This window comes from Medicago truncatula, chromosome 5, assembly GCF_003473485.1.
Source record: "Medicago truncatula cultivar Jemalong A17 chromosome 5, MtrunA17r5.0-ANR, whole genome shotgun sequence".
In the NCBI taxonomy this organism is placed as follows: Eukaryota; Viridiplantae; Streptophyta; class Magnoliopsida; order Fabales; family Fabaceae; genus Medicago; species Medicago truncatula.
In genome coordinates this window covers 33,653,239-33,662,792 of record NC_053046.1, presented here as the reverse complement: position 1 = coordinate 33,662,792, position 9,554 = coordinate 33,653,239, and the positions used below count along the sequence as shown (strand labels likewise).

The 9,554-nt window shown below is 29.9% G+C and overlaps 1 non-coding gene across 1 annotated transcript; it reads left to right on the top strand.

Annotated features, from left to right (window-relative positions):
* The first annotated feature begins 7,126 nt into the window (after positions 1 to 7,126).
* On the top strand, positions 7,127 to 7,199 carry TRNAF-GAA (transfer RNA phenylalanine (anticodon GAA)). The gene has a single exon. It is a non-coding gene; the product is annotated as a tRNA-Phe (tRNA).
* The last annotated feature ends 2,355 nt before the right edge of the window (positions 7,200 to 9,554 follow it).

Sequence of the window (9,554 nt, the reverse complement as noted above, 5' to 3'; positions counted from 1 at the left end):
TTCCTTTTTTTTTTTTTTTTTTTTTTTTTTAATTTGTACTGTTTCTATGTTCTTTAAGGAACAAGAAGTGCTTCCTTGTATACGGAGTGCTAGACTGACCAGTAACAGGTATACTGCTTATTTTGCAGCTGATTTTTTACATTATTGTAGAGCGGTATAATTCAATTATCTTATTCCAGAAAAAGATGGATTGTTCTCTTTACTCATAAAGAAGTGATTCTTATGAAAAACACATTTCAGTAGAATTGATTCTTATGAATGTTGATGTAAAAATTAGATTATATAAAAATACAGAAAAGGAGACAAAAAGTTATTCACATTCATGAATCTAGTCTCTTATAGGGTCTATTTGGCAAGGTCAAGAAACGAGGTTATAGCTTATAAGCTCGTGTAGCTAAAAAATAAAAACGTTTGGTAACAGTCTTTTCAGAACGAGCTTATTTCTTATAACTTATTTTCAGACACTATTTCAAAGTGTTTGAGCTTATACCTTATTTACCCTTGTTTTTTTTTTTAATCTAAAATCCATTTATATCCTTTATAACTTAATAAAATAAATATACATTAAATGACGATGTTACTCCAATTATATTATTCTGGGAACATATATAATTGTTACGATTTTTATATTTTGTGGTGTATATAATTATTACGAGTATCTTACTTTAATTTTTTTGTTTTATCAACAAAAGAAAAACTTAGTTTTTTAAGATTATCTTTTGATATTACTATATATAACCTTAGTTTTAAAAATTGGACCGATCATCGACCCGACAAGGTTATGGGGTCAAGGATTTATTGGTTGATTCGTAGGATCACTAGTTAAACTGCATAAATTCGGATGACTCAGTCGCATAACTCGGTATTTATAACAAGATTGAGTAGGTATTAGGTCGGGTTGAACTCGATAATCCAGTCACTAATTTTTTTTTTTAAATTACCATAGTTTTACATGAATCTAAGCTATTGAGAAATGCAAATAGTTGGTACTTATAATGGAAAAAGATCATCTCATGAGAGTCATGAGCAGTTCCAGCCATTGATTCAGCAGGAGAGAGAATATAAAAGTTAGAGAAATTGAAATTGAAAATGAGGATAAACGGATTTAAGGGTGGAAATCTCTTCAATTGAGAAAACATGAGACAACAAAATTTGAGAGAATGTCCTTTGAAGAGAGCCTCTAGTTTTTTTATTTTTAACGAATGACCTTATGCATTATTTAAAAAATACATAAAAGAAAAAAAATGTCTTGGAAACACAAGTCAAACATTTGTCAAAGTTATAATTACATTTTTTATGCAACATCATTCCAACAATGGATTGGTCCTAATGATAAGGGACTTAAACATGTGGTCAGAAGTTCGATTACAAAGATTACTCACTGCTAAGCAGCGGTGAAAACTTCATATCAATCTCATGGTTAACAAAAAAATAAAAATAACACCAAAGAGTACATCTTAATGGCCATCCAACAAACAACCTACTAATTAAAAGGTACGATTAAAAAAGAAGACATAACAAACTTCATGATTTTTAGCCGGTCAAACAAGAACAGATCCAACGAAAATAATCTCAAATTTGGCTTAAACACAAGCAGCCAAATTTGAGACTCTAAAATAGAGAAATGTAAACCAAAAGTTCAAGTAAATAAGTGCAAAAGACTTTTAAGTTTTTCATAATTCAATAAAACCATAGCAAACCTACCTAGATCTTAAGTTCTAAATCATGCTCTTCAAAGTCACCATATTGTCTACTTGTACTCCCTCCATCTTTCTCTTTTCCTTTCCCTTTCGCTTTCTCTTCTTATTGATTCATATTTCCTCTCATTACACTGCTGCTTGAAGGAAAAAACTCTTGAGGAATAGGACCAGATTCTGATGACATGGAATGTTTCAACATAGGAAATGGTCCCATAGGATTCACTTGACCAAGCTTCATTTGCAAGTCACTATAACCATTTATAGGAAAAGTGCTAAAGTGTTGCTGGGCTTGGAATACTCCCTTCTCATTAGTTTGATTGAAGGAAACTATTGATGGACTCGTAAATCCTTGAAATATTCCATGTTGATTTGTTGGAGAGGTGAAAGAGGTGTTTGGATTAGCCTTTCTTGCATAGTTTGCATCTTGTAATGGAAAAATTCCTATTTGACTTGAACCTGCACCATCACCAACTACATCCTTTGAACTTGAAGCCACATTTTTGTCCACAAATATCGGTATCAAAGCCGAGGTGTTGTGTTGTCTCCTACCACCTAATTGCAAGACACATTTTTCAGGTTCAAAAGGCCATTGCAGAAAAGACAACTTAACATTTGATGAAACAATATCACATTTGGAGGGACTGTCCCTCCAAGTGTTTATGGTTTCATATAAGTTAGGACTTAGGATTTGGAATATTACCGTTTGTGTTACTTTCTCTGTTGTCTTGGTAGCTTAAAAGTGAAGTAACATGAGTCAAGTTTTCTTGTGTAGGAAGAAAACTTCCTGATGCTTGTGCATTAGGTTGAGTGTCGGAAACATTGTTAGAGGCGTATGATGATGAATCGCCCAAACAAAGTATCAAACATTGTTCATTATCAAGTTTTGTGGCTGCTTCTGCTAGAGATCGTCCAAGTACTTGAGGAGTGATCCTCGATTTTGGAACATCTCGAATGATGTTTGTTGTTGCACTTTCGAGTTCTGTGCTAGGAGTGACATTGCTGTTTTCTGTATTAAGGAATAATGGAAAAAAATAATAGTACTTACAAAAAATCATTTCAATCATCAACAACAACAACCAAGCCTTATCCCACTACATGGGGTTGGCCACATGGATCAAATGACGTCATAATGTTCTATCATTTCAATCATCATTACTAGAAAATATTTAATTATCGATAAAATTTATAGACAAAACAAATGAATTTGATCTCCAATTTTGAGTTTTCAAATTGTGAGAAAGAATTAGAGACAAGTTTCATGTTCCATGAATTTTGGTTTTTATCTATAATATTTTTTTAGAATTTAGCAAATATAAGACATTGATTATTTACCTGGAGAAAGAATGCGACGAAACCTTGCATGGCCTAGGATGTTTGATGGTTCAACTTGAGGTATTGTACTTGAAGCTGCTAATGGTGCATCTGTGGGTAAAGATTCCAAATGAAAACGTTGAAAGCCATCAACACTTATATCTTCAAAAACCCTTATTGCAACACTTTGTATAGCTTCAGCCTGTTAGAAATTATGTTGTACAAAATAGTATACATTATTTTAATTGAAGCTTATAAGTAAAACTAAAATTCTCAAAATATATGGCTTGATATTAATTTGGTCATACCACTTGCTAAGGTCTTGAGTCTTTGTCATTAGCATACATAACGTTGCAGCACAGTAGATACACATCAAACTACACATCATTCAAAGAGATGAAGATTCAGTTGAAAGTATTTTACAAATCAATATTAATGAGAATGGTGAGAAATATAAATGATACATATACATGCACAAATAAAATAATATTGATCTACCGTGCACAGGTTTTTTTTTTCTTTCTTCTATCATTGAATTGATATGTTTCATCATATATATTATTTGTTAAAATTTAACGACTTATTGATAAAATAGTAAAAACAAACTTGTGCATGAGAGTACGTACATGTATCTCACATATGCACCGTAAGACCATCCTTATAAATATGGAGTCTCTAAGTGTTTAAAATAAACAATGCTATCCATAAAATCAAACGAACAATATTAATTTGCAAAAATAAAAGTTGATATATTTAGAGGGACTAAAAACACACTTAACCTACTTCATATTAAGGTTAAGGTTAAATGTGTTTTTGGTCCCTCTAAATATATCAACTTTTATTTTTAATTCCTCTACAAAATCTACTTCGAACTTTGGTCTCTCAAAATCTCCTTCGAACTTTGACATTTTCTTGTTCACTTGTTTATCCAGCTTGCTGATCTTGCCTGCTTCACATGGGTATGTATGTCTTCATCAACTACTTTTGAATTTGTTATATCAATTCATCCTTTTGTGAGTGATTTCACAAATTTTAGTTGCTCAATTCACTTTTTTTTTTTTTTTTTTTGTCAAACAATTCACTTTGATGTTGTTATTGTTTTATAAAAAATCCTCTTTTCAAATGTTCTTCCTATTAAAAATCTTCCGCTTTCATTTCATCTACTATATCTGATTATCCGATCTCATTCTATCTATCACTACTATAAACGGCAGTTTGAATCTAAAAAAGACACAGTAAAACACATTAAGCATATGATTGTCTTTCATAGATAATAGTCACACACAACTCTATTCATTAAAATTGTGTCTGGATTATTTTTTTGTAAAGGTTGCGCATTTAAGAGACCAAAGATAATGGTACTTTATTAATGTGTGTGCCAATTCTCAAGAATAGATCCTCACATATGTTGGGTTTTATTAATTTATTTTCACGCCAAAGTTAAATAAGTGGCTACGCATTAACGGTCATTACATGTATAATGTCAAGCGAGATATATAAAATATTGACGTTTAAAAGTTGATTCAGCTTGGTTATAGTTCAAACCTAGTTGATCGAAAATCAACATAAAAATTGGTTGGACCAATCACTTTAGTAGTAGGACTGATGATTCTACCAATTGATTGAGTCATGAACTGTTTATAATGTAGTCGAGCTTATGATTCTACCAATTTTTTGTTTTTAAGGGAAGAATTAGTAATGATGTAAGTTTAGATTGATAAAAAGGTACCGTACGTAGTAAAATCTAAAGATTATTTACCCTATAGTAGAAGTGACTCTACAAGGAATACTCCTCTTTGAAATTGTTTAGAGGAAAGTGATTTTAAAACGAATATATGTGGTGGTGTTTTTTCAATAAACTTGAAAACATTTATCATTTTAAATATATTCTAGGAAAATTGATTTCAAATGTATAAGTTCTAGATTACTTCTTTTAATAGTTGGCTTACATATATTTTAAATCTAACTATTAATTAAGATGAATAGCCTTAAAAAGTATTACTTATGTTTCAAAAACTCGCAAAGCTTATTTGGAGGAAGTGTACCCTTTATGATGAAACCATCATTTAAGTCGATCAATGAGTGTTAACATCCTCATTGGTTTAAAACTCCAACATAAACACATGACTTGTGAGAGATGCTAGAAATTTGGAAGTAGCCTTTAACACTTATTTTTCAGTGATCTCTTGTTGTTTTGGAAGTAGCCTTCAACAACAAGAAAGTAGGACTAATGGGAATGATATTCCTGACATATTATTACTGAGAATATCATTATAAGGAATGTATTTTCGACCATTTACAATGGTTGAAAATTTTTAATAACCTTCAACACCCACTTTTTTAATTTTCAACACTCCACATTATTTTCTCTCTTTTAATTCAACACCCATTTAATTTTTACCTCTCTAATAGTTTTTTCGTTCAACACTCTACACCACCACCTTTTATTTCTTATTCTTATTTAATTTTATAATTTTGTTTTTATAATTATATAAAATTACAATTATTAATTATAATTAAATTAAAATAAAGATACACTTAACATTTTTTCTTTTGTAAAAACAAAATTTATTTAAAATTGATAATTGATTTGGATTTTGAGGATACACTCCACAAAATTTATTCTTAAAATTGATTTGGATTTTGAGGATGTTGGTTGGAAAATTGATTTGGGTTTTGAAGATGTTGGTCGGTAAATTGATTTAGGTGTTGATAATTGTTGGGATTTTGGTAGCTAAATGGGTAATCAGAAGAATTTTAGGTGTTGAATTGATTATTATTGGGATCCATTTCACTAAACAAAGACTAAAACTTCAAAAGAAATGCTTTTAATAAGATTAAGAGAGTGAAAAACTTGGTTTTTTTTTTCTGTGTCCAAATCAAATGATCCAAGTCTCTATTTGTAGAGAAAAAAAATCACGAATTTTGATAAAAAAAAAAAAAAAAATTATTTGCAATGAAATAATTGAGTCCAAATTATTAAGAAGATAAAAATCCAAGTAGCCAATCGTGAAGCAACAAGTGTCACTGCTTTATCCACAACTCATTCTTTCTCTCGTTTTCCTGCAAGCGACGCGCGTTGTCGGCGCGTGTCTCACACGCGCCCAGCTTGACAAATGAAAATGCGACGCGTGACCCTGCGGTCAGACTTTCAACATGTTTAAACCTTTCACCACCTCTCTCCTCTTCTCTCATTTTCAATAACCCTCTCCAATGATTTCAACAGGTTGAAAATGACATTCAATAAGCCATTGTAGATGGTCTATTGAAACAACCTATTGTTGAAGTTAAGCTTGTATAATATAATAGTGAAATTGAGTTGACCTTTTTTTTCCTGGTTAAACAGCAATTACATTAATTTAATAATAGATTCATTCGGAGTTAGTTTAACGATATAGGCATGGTCTAGATATGAGGTTCAAATCCTCTTGATGCTAACAACTTTTGAGTTGGAGTTTAACGACATAGGCATGGGTCTATATCCGAGGTTCGAATTCTCTTGATGCTAACAATTTTTGAGTTGGGATAGATTTTCACTTCTATCAAACACTCATTGGTGTACGGCGTGAGTGATTTCCGACATTAATCGACCCATAAGTTTGATACAAGTTTCTAAAATAAATTAATAATAGATTTTATGATTTAATTTAATTTTATCCGATAATTTATTTACCACTACTAATTTTTCTCCTTCAACATCCATTTTTGAAAAATGAAAATAGCCATTAGCACACCTAAACATTATAATCATAAGAACAAATTATCATTCTTAAACTATATAAAAATAATACATAATTTTTAATGGTAAAAAATCGTCAAGTTGGTCCATAAGTTATATGAAATATGTCACGTCCGTGATATCTCATAAATTTATATCGATACATATTAATTTGACGATTTTATACAGTGTAAGGACTATGACAAAAAAAAAAAGTACATTTAGAGTAACTTTTATTTTTAATTTTCGAAAGTATAGCAGCTCTTATTAAAGGATTGAATTCACTGTAATTATGTCATGGATGTGATTTAATCATCATTATATATAGGCCTCGTGGTTGAGTTTGGTTAGTCTGTGCAGAGTAATTAAATTATTAGCATACAAAACTAATCAAATAGCGGGGATAGCTCAGTTGGGAGAGCGTCAGACTGAAGATCTGAAGGTCGCGTGTTCGATCCACGCTCACCGCATTTTTTGGTTTTTCTTTTCATTTTTCATTTTTCATTTTTCATTCGAAGCTTCTCCTTATGTGAGATATTCAAGAATTATCATCATAAATTGTACTAATAAATGAGCACACTCTACAAGTTTGGTTTTTAATAGTTGATTCCTCTTACAAAAATAGTTGATTAATGTTATAAAATTTCTTATTTTATAACTTAATATTTTTTGTGAATTATAAGGCAAAGATGAATAAGAAACAATCAATATATTATATAAAAGGCCTTTTGTTATAGAATAAAAAATGATTATAATTTAAGGGAAGAAAAAGAAGTTGTTTTGTTCAAGTGTTTTGTGTTTGTTTATTAAAACAAAAATCACTTTTTTGAAAGAAAAGAAAAGAAATAGTTATCAAAAAGAGAAACTACTCATTTTCATTCCCATCAATTTTTACATTATCTTTCAGATTATCACTTTAAAAAAATAGTTATAAAAAATAGTTTTCAATTTAGTCATTATGCAACATCATATTGTTAGATTAAATTGAAAACATTTTCAACTTTAAATAACTTATGTATGACCAAAATAACTTAAGGGACTAATTTGTTACAAACTTCAAACTTAAATAACTTATGTGTGACCAAAATAACTTAAATGATCAATCTATTACAAACTTCAAATTTAAAGGACTTCTGGTGTAATTTAGCGACAATTTATCAAAGTATGACAATTCAATCTCCTTATTAACTTGTTTTGTACATAATAGTTTTTTTCTTTGAGATTTTATCGAGAGTCATGTATATAATTGCTATTTTGAAACAATAGGTCAATTTGGAGGGCTAGCCCGAAACATCATTCATACTAGGGTGGTGGCTGTTGGAGCTACATTAGTGTATCTTGTACTATTGTTCATTTATATATATATATATATATATATATATATATATATATATTTTGCCATTCAAAAAAAAGGGTGCAAAAAGGTATCATCTTAGATCAAACATTGCTAAGATTGCTAAACCCAACACATACCACTGATAACGTTGACATGAATAGTTGGATGTTGAAATAGTTATCTTGTGAAAACTAGGCTCCCAAATTTACTGCACATTGCTTTGGTAACTTTGGTACGCCAGAACCAAGCATGTTTAACAATGTCACAGTTTATCTTGTAACTTCAATCAAAGAGTATATCTCTACTGAAATATCCAACACTTACAAATCCTCAAAGTTAAGAAATTATCCAAGCATGACAATATAGTTATAGCCTTTCTTGCAAAACATGCAATAATTATTGACAAATGATATTTATACAACCATTCTATGATAACTTTTGCCATAATTTTCTCTCTCATATTCATATTATGTATTTACTTTATTTATCTCTATATTGATTTGATTTTCGCGTCAATACTTAATTTTCTTTGAAAATCTACCGTTGCAACATTGTTGGTATAGAAATAATCCGATTTAACACACTCTGCATTGTTTGACTCACTTGCTTTGGAACGTCATCTAAAGAAAGTTATAATTGATGATTTAGATCAATTTTTGAGGAGGAAGAAGTTTTACCAAAAATTGGGCAAGTCTTAAAAACTTGATTACCTTTTGTATGGGCCACCCTAGATAGAAAAAAAATCATGGTGATCAAGAAGATGAGTGTCGAAGAATTAGAAAAGAAGAACGGTTGAAGGTGACAAAACTATGTTTATAATCATATATCAATTTCTGTCAAATAAAAATTTACTTCAAAATAATTTGGTTTAAATGCAATTTTACACCCTCTATTTTATCTTAATTTGGATTTTACCTCCTCTATTTTAAAACTCAGAATTTTACCCTCTTTATTTTAATTTTTTCAAATTTTTTGCCCCCTTTACCACATTTGAGTTCATTTTTGCTGATGTGGAATATATTATATTATTTTCTGGTTTCGCTCATGTTCTTCATAGTAAAATATTATAATATATTCAACGTCAGCACTGCCACATCAGCAAAAATGAATTCAAATGTGGCAGAAATCCTGAAAAATATATAATTTGAGGTAAAATTTTGAGTTTTAAAATTGAGGGGATAAAATCCAATTAAAGTCAAAATAGTGGGGTAAAACTGCATTTAAATTAAATAATTTAGTAGAATCCGAATGTGGTTATAAAATCAAAACGAGGGTAAATAATGAGATAGAACATGAATAATATATTTCCCAAAACCAACATAATTAAAGATTGAATTGATTTATTACACTTTCATCAAGATAGATTAACAAATCTAAACCAATTGATCATCGATCAACAATTGAGATCTTTTTATTATATTCAATCAATTTAAAAATATGAACCAATATTTGGATTAACTACAACTTAAAAATGTGTGATTTTTCTACT